Source organism: Monodelphis domestica, chromosome 4, assembly GCF_027887165.1.
Source record: "Monodelphis domestica isolate mMonDom1 chromosome 4, mMonDom1.pri, whole genome shotgun sequence".
NCBI classification, from domain to species: Eukaryota; Metazoa; Chordata; class Mammalia; order Didelphimorphia; family Didelphidae; genus Monodelphis; species Monodelphis domestica.
This window is the reverse complement of record NC_077230.1, coordinates 193,760,905-193,775,529: the sequence shown is the minus strand read 5'-3', so window position 1 is coordinate 193,775,529 and position 14,625 is coordinate 193,760,905.

Here is a 14,625-nt window from a genome sequence, read left to right as displayed (position 1 = left end):
AAGGACTTTACCAATTCTAATTTTTTTTTTCCCTCTATCACTCTATGTCCTCAAGAAGATGTGTGCACAGCATATGGGTATTTAATTTCTTATCCAAGCAGAACTGGATTCAAATCCTATTTCTGAAATAAAACTTTGGCAAGTCATTTAACCTCTCAATGTCCCAGGAAATTCTCTGAATAAACTCCACAGCAGTTGCTATACATTTGTGGAAGGTGCATACTCACCTGAAAGTCTCAAGATGCAGCAGACTGCATCTTGAGATGACATGGTACAGGGAGAGCAGCAACCAAGTAAGCAAGCAAGCAAGTGGAGGGTGCTTACTATAAGCCAGGTACTCAACAACAAAAATGGAAGTTCTTCTGCCCTCAAGGAGCTTACATTCTACTGGAAGAGATGACATGCTTGAATGTAAGTACATGCACAGAATCAATACGAGGAAATTAGGAAAGGGACGTTAGCCTTTGGGGTGATTAGGAAGACTTCTTGTAGAAGGTGGTGCTAATGAACTGAATTAAGATTTTTAAAAATAGAAAACCAAAAGAAGCTTCAGAAAATACTCTCGTTGTTCCTCTTTAGTTGCTCACTCTTGCCAAAAGACTCAAAGATATGCTTGTAAAAAATTGTTTTGTAAATAGCTTCCAAAATTCCGTTTGACCTGTGATTACCCCAGACCTTCCCAATCCATATCCTGCTCTTACCATATGCTCTGATTTTATGTGCAATCCTACAGGGCTGCCCTCCAAAATCACACCTGGCCTGGCAAGGTTCAACAGCTCTGGATTTTACCTCATTTGCTCTCATTTCCAATGACTTTCCCACAGTCAGACAGCTCCAGATGCCTGTCTAATGTCACTGGCATGCTTTATGTCAGCACCACTGTGGATGAGATTAGATCAGCAGCTTCAGTACAAAATGCTGAAAGGTCATCTCTCCAGCAAGGAGCATTTCCTCTGTGACTGCAAAGACATATTGATGCCAACAGGCGTCTTTACACTTTATTGCGTTCATTGTCAGTCAGTGCCAAAATAGACAACCTTAACAGGGTTAGGCGAAGGAGCGCGGTGTTTAAAGTATTTGTGCTGCCAAGACAACAGGGTGTATTGTGGCTGTTGCCCAGGATACACATCTACAACATACAACCAGCAGGCCATAGGGTTTCATATTTGAGGAAGGCGCAGGGCATATGTACCAAAAAGAGTCAGGAACAGACATGACATTAGGCGATAAATACAAACAGAGTAGCCACCAAGGGGGCAGGGTTCAAAGCAGAAGTTGTGAATGAGAGCTCTACAGAAGTAGACAGCTTTGTGAGGAAAATAAAAATCCTCCTGACTTTTAAAGGAAAGAAAATCCATGCAAATGTGTTCCTTTCTGAAATCAAGACGTCTTTCAAACACATGTGATGTGTAAAATATGACCTTGGCAGTTCCAGTGAGGAAAGGTACACTAGATGAAAAAGGGATTTCAGGATTTGAAAAGTGAGAATCAATTTCCTTTGATGTTTATCCATTTAGAACAATAACTGGATTAAGGTAGCAGGGGCTTTAGCTTAGGGAGATAAAATTTAGAGGGTCCTGAAAGCACATTTACCCGTTCAGCAGGTAGAAACAATGAAGCTTAGCACCTAGTTAGCAAGAACAAGTAGATAAAATAGGAAGGTGCCAAATATTATACTTCCTCCCCACAGCTGCTGCAAGCTAGGTGAGTTCATTTCTGGCTGTCCTAGGGTCTCTGTTACTAATCAATTCCACTTCCTCAACCCCGTGTGGATTCATGGGATTCATGACCCCAATTAAGGACCTTATGTCCCAAGATCTGAGTTCTCTTCTCTAGATTTTCTTTATTTTCCCCTACTTTGGGCAGTTAAATTTGTCTTTAAAAATTATTTTGTTTCAGTTAAAGAAATCAAAACCATTAATAAGCACATGAAAAAGTGTTCTAAATCTCTTATAATTAGAGAGATGCAAATCAAAACAACTCTGAGGTACCACCTCACACTTAGCAGATTGGCTAACATGATAACAAAGGAAAGTAATGAATGCTGGAGGGGATGTGGCAAAGTAGGGACATTAATTCATTGCTAGTGGAGTTGTGAACTGATCCAACCATTCTGGAGGGCAATTTGGAACTATGACCAAAGGGCTATAAAAGACTGTCTGCCCTTTGATCCAGCCATAGCACTGCTGGGTTTGTACCCCAAAGAGATAATAAGTAAAAAGACTTGTACAAGAATATTCATAGCTGCGCTCTTTGTGGTGGCAAAAAACTGGAAAATGAGGGGATGCCCTTCAATTGGGGAATGGCTGAACAAATTGTGGTATATGTTGGTGATGGAATACTATTGTGCTAAAAGGAATAATAAAGTGGAGAAGTTCCATGGAGACTGGAACAACTTCCGGGAAGTGATGCAGAGCGAGAGGAGCAGAACCAAGAGAACATTGTACACAGAGACTAATACACTGTGGTACAATTGAATGTAATGGACTTCTCCATTAGTGTCAATGCAATGTCCCTGAATATTCTGTAGGGATCTAGGAGAAAAAACACTATCCACAAGCAGAGGACAAACTGTGCAAGTAAAAACACCGAGGAAAGACTACTGCTTGATTACAGGGGTGGAGGAGACATGATTGAGGAGAGACTCTAAATGAACACCCTAATGCAAATACCAACAACATGGAAATGGGTTCGAATCAAGGACACATGTGATACCCAGTGGAATCGCAGGTGGGGGGGGGGAGAAAATGATCTCTGTTTCCAATGAATAATGTATGAAAATAACCAAATACAATAATGTTTAAGATAGATAGATAGATAGATAGATAGATAGATAGATAGATAGATAGATAGATAGATAGATAGAGATAGAGATATATAGATGACTACCTTTTGTGCTGATTGGGCTGCATTTTGCTATGTTTGCCTTAGGCATCAGGACTTTTGGAAACAACTTATAGCCAGAATACTAACTTCAATGTTGTTTTTTTGTCTTCTTGAAGATTCATATTTCCATAATGGTTTACATAAGGGCCTCCAAACCTAAAGCATTAAGGGACACCGTTTACCTAGAAATTCATGTGCTTCTCATCAATTGGCAGAATATAGCCTTACCTTATCAGAGAAGTGGGACTAGGAATACAAAGCTACCACTAATTCAATTCTCAATGGGAATGATCTCATAGAAATGCAAGCCTCAAATTCTGCCACTCATATAATTCCTGACAGTTTGCTGATAGCACAAGGATTTCCCTCCAAAGGCTATCAATTTAAATCAAATTAATTTCACAAGTTAAATGCCTCCTGCCCACTGTTTACTTGGACATCATTTAATACTCACTGGCATTTTATCAATCAATAAGTAATTATTAAGGACCTACTCTGTGTTGCTCTGTATCCGTTAATCAAATTATTGTGGGGTTTTTTTGTGACTACAATCTATGGTGCCATATTTTCTTTTATATTCCTCCTGACAGAGAAGCTCATCCTAAATGAAAGAACTAATTTTTTACACAACATTGTTGTTGCCTTTTGTAAGACAGTTACTGATAAATTCCAACTTTAAAAGATTAGAGTACTATATATTTCCATGGTAGCTATATAATTTCATAGCTACAAATGCAATAATTTCATCTTCTAAGGATAATGGACCACAAATCAAATATATCTATTAATAGATATCTATCAATGGATAGGTTATGCAGTAGCTAAAGCTCTGAGTCTGGGGTCAAAAAAATTCATCTTCATGAGTTCAAATAGATACTTGCTAGTTGTATGACCCTGGACAAGTCACTTAATCCTATTTGCCTCATTTCACCATCTCTAAAAATGAGCTTGAAAAGAAAATGACAAGTCGGGAAATCCTAAATATGGTCACAAATAGCTGGACACAATCAAAATAATTGAATAACAATAAAAGAGGTAGATAGATTTCACAACACTGTCCCTTGTGTATATTACATATAGGATACTCTATGCTCCAATAAAATTTGGCTACTTATTATTCCCTCTTACAAAAAAGACAATAATGTGTGCCTTTCTGACTTTGCTCATTACTTCTGCCTGGGCTGCCTCCCCACTCTCATTAGCCTGATAACTAGGGGAAATACAACAAAAGCTGAGAAGCAAGAGGATGCAATGAAGTATTTCATTCATCCTTGTTGGGTGAATTGTCCTGTGTGTAGAGTTTACAGGAGAACATGTACCAGAGTTGTACATGATGCTAAGCTGTAGATAGGTTGAAATTTGTACCAATTGGAGGACATGATTATTTGTTTTAATAAGGCCATAGATTTATTGAAGAATTTAAAGAGAAGTGAGATCTAATTACTATTGTAAGCCTGTATACACTGTTGCTTTTGGACAAAATGGGTTTAGAAATGGTAAGAGGAGCTGAACCAAGTAGACTTCAGAAAAAGGACACAACTATTGTTATGTAAGTAATTAGATCCTTCCATAGAATAATCCTTTTGTTTTTGAGTTTTTAAAACTATTATAAAAGTTAAATAAATATGCATTAGTTTTCAAAAATATCTTATTTTGTCATAAAATGTTTTTATTGATTTAAAAATATGTCAACAAAATTCTCTCAAAATTCTCTTTTCCTAACTTCTTTCCAGGAGTCATCCCATAGGACAAATATATATTTTAATGTTCATTTTTTGTTTGTTTACACCTGGTTTATTCTTTGATTTAATTGATTAGCTTAATTCAGAATCCAGGTAGGCTTCACTCAGGTAGAGAAAACTCAGTCCAGGAAAAAGAAGGCTTTCTTTTTATCCCCAAAGGACACATAGTGGCATTCAAGCATAGAGTTTAAGATCTTTTGACTTTCATTCAGTACTCTACACAGTATGCTCTTAGGTTAGGCCACCTAGTAAAAATCTTTCCTGAGTCAGGAAAAAATGGATAATTAGATGTTGGTGTTGTTGTTGATGAGGATGATGTTATTGTTGATGATGATTTGATGCTGTTGTGGATTATGTTGTTGATATTGATGATGATGATGATGTTACTGATGATGATGATGATGACAATATTGATTATTCTGTTGATGATGATATTGATGTTGATGGTTTTGTTGAAGATGATGATGGAATGTTGTTGATGATGTTGTTCATGTTATTGATGATGCTGATGCTTATGATGACAATGATGAGGATGATTGAATTTAGAGTTGGAGGTTTTCCTTCCATTTGAACCTTTCTGATCTTTCCCACTGTAATGATTAAAATTTTCTTCAAGACTTTCTCTGACCTCTTTCCCCTCTCCATTGTATTGGTCTTCCCCCCCCCTTTACCCCATGTGCTTCTTTATAAAATTACCCCATTTTATTTCTTATCCCATTTCTCTTAGTATTATGCTCTTTTTTGCCCCTAGTATATATTGTCAATGTTCCTTCTAAGTATACTTCTTCTAGCTACCCTGATGATAATAACAATTTTTGAGAGTTACCAATATCATCTTTTCTTAGAGGAATACAAATCATTTGAACTCATTGGGCCCCTTAAAAAGTTTTTATTTGTTTGTTTGTTTTTCCCCTTTCTTAACTGCCTCTTGGTGATTCTCTTGAGTTCTGTGTTTGGCCATCAAATTTTCTGTTTAAGTCAGGTCTTTTCTTTAGAAATCCTTGGAAGTCTTCCATTTTGTTAAATGACCATACTTTCCCCTGTAAGAATATATTTCTTTGTAGTAGATTCTTGGTTTTAGTCCCAGTTCCCTTGCTTTCCAGAATATCATATTCCATACCTCCTGGTCCTTCAGTGTGGATATAGCCAGGTCCTGTATTATCCTAACTGTGACTCTATGATATCTGAATGGTTTCTTTTTAAGAGCTTGTAGTATCTTTTCCTTGGACTGGTAATTCTTGAATTTGGCTATAACATTCCTGGGTATTATCAATTGGGTATTTAATGCAGGAGGAATCTTTACTTTTCTCTCTTTTTCAAGAATGTCAGGGTAGTTTTCTTGGATAATTTCCTGCAGAATCATGTCCAGGCTTTTTCTTTTGTCATGATTTTTTTAAATTGTCTCTTTTTTTTTCAGGTCTGTAGTTTTATCATTGAGGTGTTTCATATGTTCCTCAATTTGTTTCATTCTTTTGATTTTGTCTTATAACTTTTGCTTCCTTATGAAGTCATTTCCTTCTAGCTGTTGGATTCTAATTTTTAAAGAATGAATTTCATTCCTGGCTTTTTGGTCATCCTTCTCCTTCTGGTCTGTTTTTCTTGGTAGGTCATCTTTTATTTTCTTTGCCTCATTTTCAAGCTGGTCAATTCTGTCTTACAAGACACTATTTTCTTGTTTTAGTTCATCTGCCTCTATTTCCAGATGAGTTCTTCTGTTCTTTTTAAGTTCTTTTAATAATTGTCTTCAGCCTCTTTTAATTGTTTTTTATTGTATTTTGAGATCTTCCAAAGCCTGTGTCCAATTTGCTGGAGTTTCTGTGTTTTTCTTGATGTTTCTTGGTCTTCCTCTATTCCATTTGCTGTTTGTTCATTACCTGGATAGAAGCTGTTGATTATAATTTCTTTTTTTCTGTTGTTTACTCATTTTTTTTTCTTCTTTTCCCCCTGTAATTGGCTATAATCTTGCTCCTCTGATTTTTTCTTGATCTGTGGGCTTGGGATATTCTGTCCTGAGGGGGTCCTTCTCTGCTCTGCTGATTGACTAGGTTAGGCTGATGGAGTATTAATGAGCCCTGAGGTAAGATCTTCCTCAGCTGGCAACAGAACCTGAAGGTATAGGTAAAGGTGTTAAGACTGAAGGGAGCTATACTTCCCACCCTGTTATCAAGGTATTCTGTCATGGTTGCAGTCTGTGGCCTAGGATCTGAGTCAGCAGGATTCTTATAGCTGCTCTCAGCACAGGAGGAAGGCTATTGGAGACTTAGCTCCCCTGCCTTCAGAAGGCTTCCTCTCTGCCACATTGATAGACTAGATTACATCATGGCAGAGCTGATCTATGGACTTGGATGTGCCCTGAGGCCAAAACTTCAAAAAGAGGAGGCCCAAGATGGAGAGTGCTAGCTGTGGCTAGGCTGCCCTCCCCTCTATGCCTCTCCTCCAGCTGCCTTCCTGCCAGCTGTGGTTAGAGCCCTGAACTTGGCATAGTTGTGGCAGCAAGGTATTCCTTCTGGGCTGGAGCCCTAGCCCAGAGATTCCAGCCACTGTCAGAGACTCTCAGTATGTAGGGGAGGAGTCCTGGGACCTTCCTTCTTCCTTTTCCTTAAACCAGAGAATTTTAGCCTTCTCTGTGTACCTTTTAAGTTGAATCGAGCAAGAGGGTCCCCCCACCTCTTTCCTGTTGTTATATTTGGCTTTCTGTCCCCCTGAAGCACTTTGTTTTTCATTGGTGTGGAAGAGTTTTCACAGAGGTCTGGACTTTTCCTGCTTCCAAGCAGCCATCTTGACTCTGCCCCCAACAAATATATATATATGTATATATATATATATATATATATATATATATATATATATGTATATATATATATATACATATATATATATATTTAAGTTAAAAATAAAAGAAAAAAGAAGAGGGAAAAAATCAGAAAACTGGATCAAAACATCAAGTCTGAAAATATGTATAACACCACACTGGTGTACCTCTCACCTATGAATAGGAGTGAGGTGGGGGTGTTTTCTTACTTTGTGACCACAACATATGGTACAATGTTTTATTTTACCTTCCTCCTGACAAATGGGACTCATCCTGAGATAGAAGAACTAATTGTTTAAGCAACATTATTGTTCTTTTTCTTTGGGACCATTCACCTCTAACAATACTAAATTCTACAGCAAAGGTAACAAAACCTAAGTGTACGCAAATTATTTTTTCTAACTCATAATCAATTTACTTTCATATCCTGGTCCCTAAATCCTCCTGCCTTCCCTTTATGGTTAATTGCTTTTGCTAATTTCTTTCCCACAACCTTTCCCTCATCTGAACACATAAAAATTTTGAATATGTATATATAAGTATATATAAAGGCCTTAATACATAGCTGTATAGTCTAGAAAAACAAATTCCTACATTGGTCATGTCCCATTTATTCTGGGATATCTTTGCAAGCACCAAATATAAAAGGTCCACCTGGCCCATAGAAACTCTTCCTCTGTCTTTGTCATTCTGGAAAGGTTGGTACAAGGTGTTGTATAACAAGTTGTTCATGAATCTGTGATTTGCAAGATAGAACCATTAGGGTGGGGTAACACAAGAGTCATGCTGGTCATACAATCACTACTGAAAATTCATAGGTTAACCTTGAAGAAACCCCCTATATTATTGAAATTCATCTTTGAAAGTCAAAAAGAATAGCTACTGACCTTTTTAGTCAAGTATGATTTAATATTTAAAGTTTTATCTAGAACTTTTGTAACAAGTCAGGCAAAGATGATATTTTTATGAGAAAATTAGAGAGAACCATTCACTGATTAAATACCTGATGGAAAATGGAGTCCATCATTGAAAAATTCTAGATAACTTAAAGATAAATACCATCATGATAAAAAATCCAAATGATTGTTGTGTTAAAAAAAATAACAAAAAAAGTTAGTTGCTAATTGTCTACAAAAATGAATATGAACATTAGCTACAAGTTATTTTGAATGAGAAGAATCCAAAATTAAATATCAGGATATTTAGTTCTGAAGTAGAGTGATTAATAGAGCTAATAGTCAATGAATGTCTGAATAAAAACAAGAAAAAAGAAGGAACTGGTAAATCAACAAAATTCTCACTTTTACTATTGAGAGAGAATAGGAAACTCCAGTCCCATATGGTATGAATACTATGGGTATTCTTTTTTTGCTGTCAACAGTGAGTTTAATTAATGTATAGACCTAAGCCTTCAGTTAGAGATTTCTCACTAAGATCTCCTTGGAAATGAAGCTATCTCAGAAGTAGGTTGAAACTTAGAGCCAGGGGATGAATCCAGTAAAGAAATTGAAGGTATGTTGGGAAAGGACAAGAATGTCTCCTATCATAGGCATGTTTCAGGTAAAGAGATAAAAAGGAGGAATTCAAATGGTGACGGAATTCAACTCTGAGTTTTGAGATGGTTATATTTCCTGAAGCAAGATGGAGAAATTGAAAATGTTTCTCTGATAACTTATAACAGATGAGTTTCAACAGTAGAAGGATTATCTAATCCAATAAATATTTATTGAACACCTACTATGTGCCAAGAACTGTTCTGAGTGATGGGGATATGGTTAATAAAAAGAAAAATGTTTCCTGCCCTCAAAGATATAACAATATAAAGGGGGAAAGTGGTAGAAAGTGGGGAAAGGAAGGAGGAAAAAAAAACCCAGAGAGTTCCTGGTACAGGGACACCTTGTTCTGTGGAGGTGAAACCAGGAAGGGCAGTAGTGGCAAAATGGAGTGAACCTTTTGCCCTCAAAGGGAGTTCATGTGGCTATTCTTTTTGAAAGGTAGGTAGAATGTGACATATGATATGTGGTCCTGAGGATGATAATCTTTATGACAACAATTTGGAATTTGTATAACACATTAAGTTTTGTAAAGTACTTTTATATGGATGATCAAAGGTTCATGATTTTATTTGATCAATATACCAAGTTTCATGTCCCTTTCTCACTAATTACAGCAACCTCACTGAATTTAGGAATATGAGCTAAGTATAAACAAGTCCTTGTTTAACATAGCTCCTGAATCAATATTTGAGTCAAAAGATTTTTTCCTAGGTGTGAAAAGTTTGTTGTTAATTTAAAATTTCTGAAAGCCACTAGATGATAGAAGTTTCACAGGAAGTGTGTCTGGATTTGTTGAGAAAGCTTAGTTATGGTTTTGGGTTTCCTACAAAATAATAAACCATTCTAGAAGCCAAGGATGAGAATATCTAGATAATTACTGGTGGAACTCTCTAGTCAAACCCTTGAGAAGGAATAATTTGGGGGGAAGGAGAAGAGCCCTTGTCTCAGCTTTGGCATTGATCATGGTCTTCTCTCCTCCTTTCCAGTTCCCTTGAATGGAGGAAAATCTTGCAAACTTTGAAAGGTCAGACACTTTAGATTTTTCACTGGTGTCCTAAGACAGTCTCCAGGACAGCAGAAACTGGTGGCTGTGTCTTTATCAGGAACCAAGGACACACTGGACATACTGAACTTCACAACTCTATAAGGAACCCAGTAAAAATAAAGCTACAGTATACCTATTGAAGCCTATGGGCTTCTTGGTTAATCTTCCTTCTTGGAGAGAACTTCCACCATCTAGTAGTTCTGATTTGCTCTTTTGCCACATTTGTACTCTGAGATTGAGCCCACTTTCCTCTGGGCAATGTATTTGTGGGAGAGTGTGCTCCCAGTTTTTTGTTTTTGTTTTTTGTTGGGGATTTGGGGTGTTGTTTTGTATCAACTATACCATCAGAGTAAATAAGGCCACCCCACCTAAAATGATCTGGCTAATTAATATCAACTGAAAATCATGAGAGAGGAGGACACTGTGGAGAATTTATGAGCTATAGCATTAGAAAAAAATCTCAGTCCCTAGAACTTTGAAAACTCAGAGAATCTGGTCTGCCAGTGACTGGGAGTTGGAAGATGAACTACACTAAGAATAATCCTACTAGACAGCTATTATAGGTAGATAGAGTTGCCTAAGGCACTGAGAGGTTGTGACTTGTACAAGAGGCATACAGTCAGCATGTGTCAGATGTAAGGCAGAAGTCTAGCTTTTTCTGCCTTAGGGGCTGGCTGTTCAGCCACTATGCAATATGTTGCCTCTCAACAGGTGCTGGATATTTTTGTATATCCAAGATATTTGAGGGGGAGTCCAGGGAACACAGATGTATTCCATGCTGGATTTTTTCAGAGATATAAAATCTCCTTGGAACAAGACCTAGAGATTAGTGAAAGACACACTTTGGGATTATGTTGGCACATTATGAATACTTACTCATTGTGCCCATGATCTTCCAACCACCTGATCAATAAGGTTATAGCAGTACTCCTCAAATGATATATCATGGCATATTTAGCTGATATCCTAATCATCTCAAGGCATGTAAAAAAGGAACCTGCCAACACAGGTCTATGAAGTATTCCCCTAGATTCTTTGCACTAGTGAATACTTTCCATGTTTTTAACCTGAAAAGAATGCATTTTTCATCAGGAACAAGTAACTTCAGAGTTAATATTAAGCTGAAAGAATTGCAAATAGACTGAGAATGTGTACAAGGTTGTAGAAACTGAAGAGCCCAGAACTGAGCACAACACTTCAAGGGCCAAATACAGTGGAACTTTACACCTCACTATTCCTGGAAGATATGTCTCTCTAATGTATCACAGGGTTTCATTCTATTTTTTTTTCTTAGCTACTACCTCACGCTGATAACTCAAACTGAGATGTTAGTCCATTAAAATATTCAGATTTTGAACAAGTTCTGCCTACCCATGGCTCCTTTATTATTAAACTGGGGTTGATATTTTTTTTATGTCAACATCCTTAACGAGTTTAGACTTCTTAATACAGACTTAGCCCAGTGGTCTAGATCAGTTGGTGGGAAGAGTATGACACTTCCATTCGAGACCAATTGTGTCAAACTCAAATAGAAATGAGTCTAATAAATCTGGAAATGTAAGTAAAATAGATAAATATTTTAAAAAATATAAATTGCCCACATAAATAGAAGAGGAAATAGGGCACAAACAACCCTATCTCAGAAAAAGAAATTGAATAAATTATCAATGAATTCCTTAAGAAAAAAGCCCCAGAGCCAGACATATTCCCAAAAGAATTCTACCAAACATTTAAAGAACAATTAATTCCAATACTATATAAACTGTTTGGGAAAATAGATCAGTAAGGAACTCTACCAAATTCCTTTTGTGACACAAATATGGTGCTGATAACTAAACCAGGAAGAGAGAAAAAAATACAGGGAAAGAAAACTGTAGACCAGTCTCTGTTATAAGTTTTGATGCACTTTTTTAAATAAAATACTAGTAAGAAGATTATAGTAATATATCATGAAGATCATTCACTAGAATTGGATGAGTTTTTAACCAGTAATGCAGGGATAGATCAACATTAAGAAAATCATCAAAACAAAAAAAAGAAAATGTGCTTAGCTTTCATATAATATGGAAATACACAAAAAATCTTCTGACTCAAAAAAAATCAGCAGCACAATTGATCATATCACTAACAAAACCAATGAAAACCATAGGATTGTCTCTTTAGGTGTAGAAAAAGCTTTTAACAAAATTTAACATCCTTTCCTATTATAAAAAAAAAAACACTAGGGGGGAAGCTGGGTAGCTCAGGGGATTGAGAGCCAGGTCTAGAGACAGGAGGTCCTAGGTTCAAATTCGAACTCAGATACTTCCCAGCTGTGTGACCCTGGGCAAGTCATTTAACCCTCATTGCCTAGCCCTTAACACTCTTCTGCATTGGAACCAATAGACAGTATTGACTCCAAGATGGATGGTGAGGGTTTAAAAAAAAAACACTAGGAAGCATTGGAATAAAAGGAACATTCCTCAAAATGATAAACAGTATGCATCTAAAACCATCAGCAAACATTCTCTGCAATGGGAAAAAAACAAGATACCTTCCCTGGTAGAACAAGAGAGAAGAATAAATCAAAAGAATTAGAATAGGCAATGAGGAAATAAAGCTATCATTCTTCTTCACAGATGATATGATAATATAGAGAATCAACCAAAAAATTCATCAAAAAAATTAACAACTAGCGGAGTTGCAGGATATAAAACAAATGTACATAAATCATCAGCATTTCTTTATATTATCAATAAAGTTCAAAAGCAAGATGAAGAAAGAAAAATCCCATTTAAAATAACTGTAGATAATACAAAATACCTGGGAGTCCACCCACCAAAACAAACCTGGGAATTATACTATCACAGCCAAAAAACACTTTTCACACGAAGTCAAACAATTGATAAAAGATTATAGGCTAAACCAATATAATAAAAATAAGACTTCTACTTATATTAGTTTCCCTATCCAGTGCCATGCCTATTAAACTATGCAAAAATTATTTCATAGTTATAAAAAAAATAAAATCATCTGAATGAACAGAAGACTAAGAATATCAAGAGATTTAATGAAAAAAATACAAAGGAAGGTGGCTTACTTGTATCAAGTCTCAAAATGTATGATATGGTGGAAATCATTAAAACAAACTGGTACTGGCTAAGAAATAGAGTAGTAGATGAATGGAATAGATTAGACACACAACACATAGTAGTAAATGACCAAAATAATCTAGTGTTTGATAAAACCAAAGACTCAAGCTTTTGGAAAAAAAACTCACTATTTTACAAAAACTGCTGAGAAAATTGGAAAACATTACAGAAACTAACATCTCATACCAACTCAAACCAACATCTCATACCATGATCAAAATAGGTACATTATTTAGAAATAAAAAGTGAAACCATAAACAAATTAGAGAAGAAAAGAATAGTTTATAAAATAGTTGTATCGATATGGGAAGAATTTATGTCCAAGTAAGATATACTTTATGAATATAAAACAAATTTGACTTTTTTAAAATTAAAGTTTTTGCACAAATAAAGCCAATTCAAACAAGAGAGATCAATCAAATGTATAAGAATACAAAGCATTTTCCAATTGACAAATGGTTGAAGGATATGAACAGGTAGTTCTCATGATGAAATTAAAACTATAGTGTGGTAGAGGCATGGAGAGAGAGAGAGAGGACTCGTAAGCCAAGATGCAAGAACCAAAGCTGGGGACCTAACCTGCCTGTCACTCAAGGAGAAGGTTCCAAGGGAATGTTCCCAGGAGGAGCAGTTGGGGGTTTCTGTCCACACAGAGGAGAGGAAGAAAAAACTTGGCTTTAGCTTTGGACTTGAACTCTGTCTCTCTGTCTCTGGACAGTTGAATCTGAACAGAGCAGAAACTTGGCTTTGGAGTTGGTGATCTATTTAAGAGTTGAGATGGCCAGGAGAAACTGAGAGACTTTGAACTTTTTTTTCTCTCTTGGGGAGTTGTCTCAGACTGAAGGACCCTTGGGGGGGGGCAGGCTTCATAGGTTAGGCTGAGAGACCTTGCTGATTTTGTGAAGAAGAAGAAAGAAGATTGAAAAGCTGTTGTCCTCCATCTCTCTAACTGTATTAGAGTCACAGTTTGTGACTGGACTACTTTCTCAAACCCTCAATTTTCCTCATTTTAGATTAGGGACATCCTCAACCCTCTAACCTCAGTTTCCCATCCTGTTATCCCAATAAACCCCTTGACTTGAAAAAGGAAAAGAAAAGAGTATCTTTATAGTTTACTCAAAGGGGGAGGGAAGAAGCAAAAGCTTCAAGAAGAATTGGGAGGTAAGGAAAGCAAGGGAGGAGAGGGTTGGAGAAGAGAGGGAATGTAGGGGGGAGGAGGTTAGTAAAATATACTGATCCATCAGCCATCAGTAGGGATCAGTAGGCAAACCCCAGAGCAGTTCCTTTGTGTAGCAGTTCCCCTGTGTGGCAGCATCTGTGTACCAGTATCTCTGTGTGGCAGTATCCCTGTACCAACACCCCTCAGCATTTCTCATTCCTACCTCCATTACAAATAAGCAGCTTCAGATTTCCCTTAGCAGCTTTCTCTAGTTATAAGCCAGAGGACAGCAGT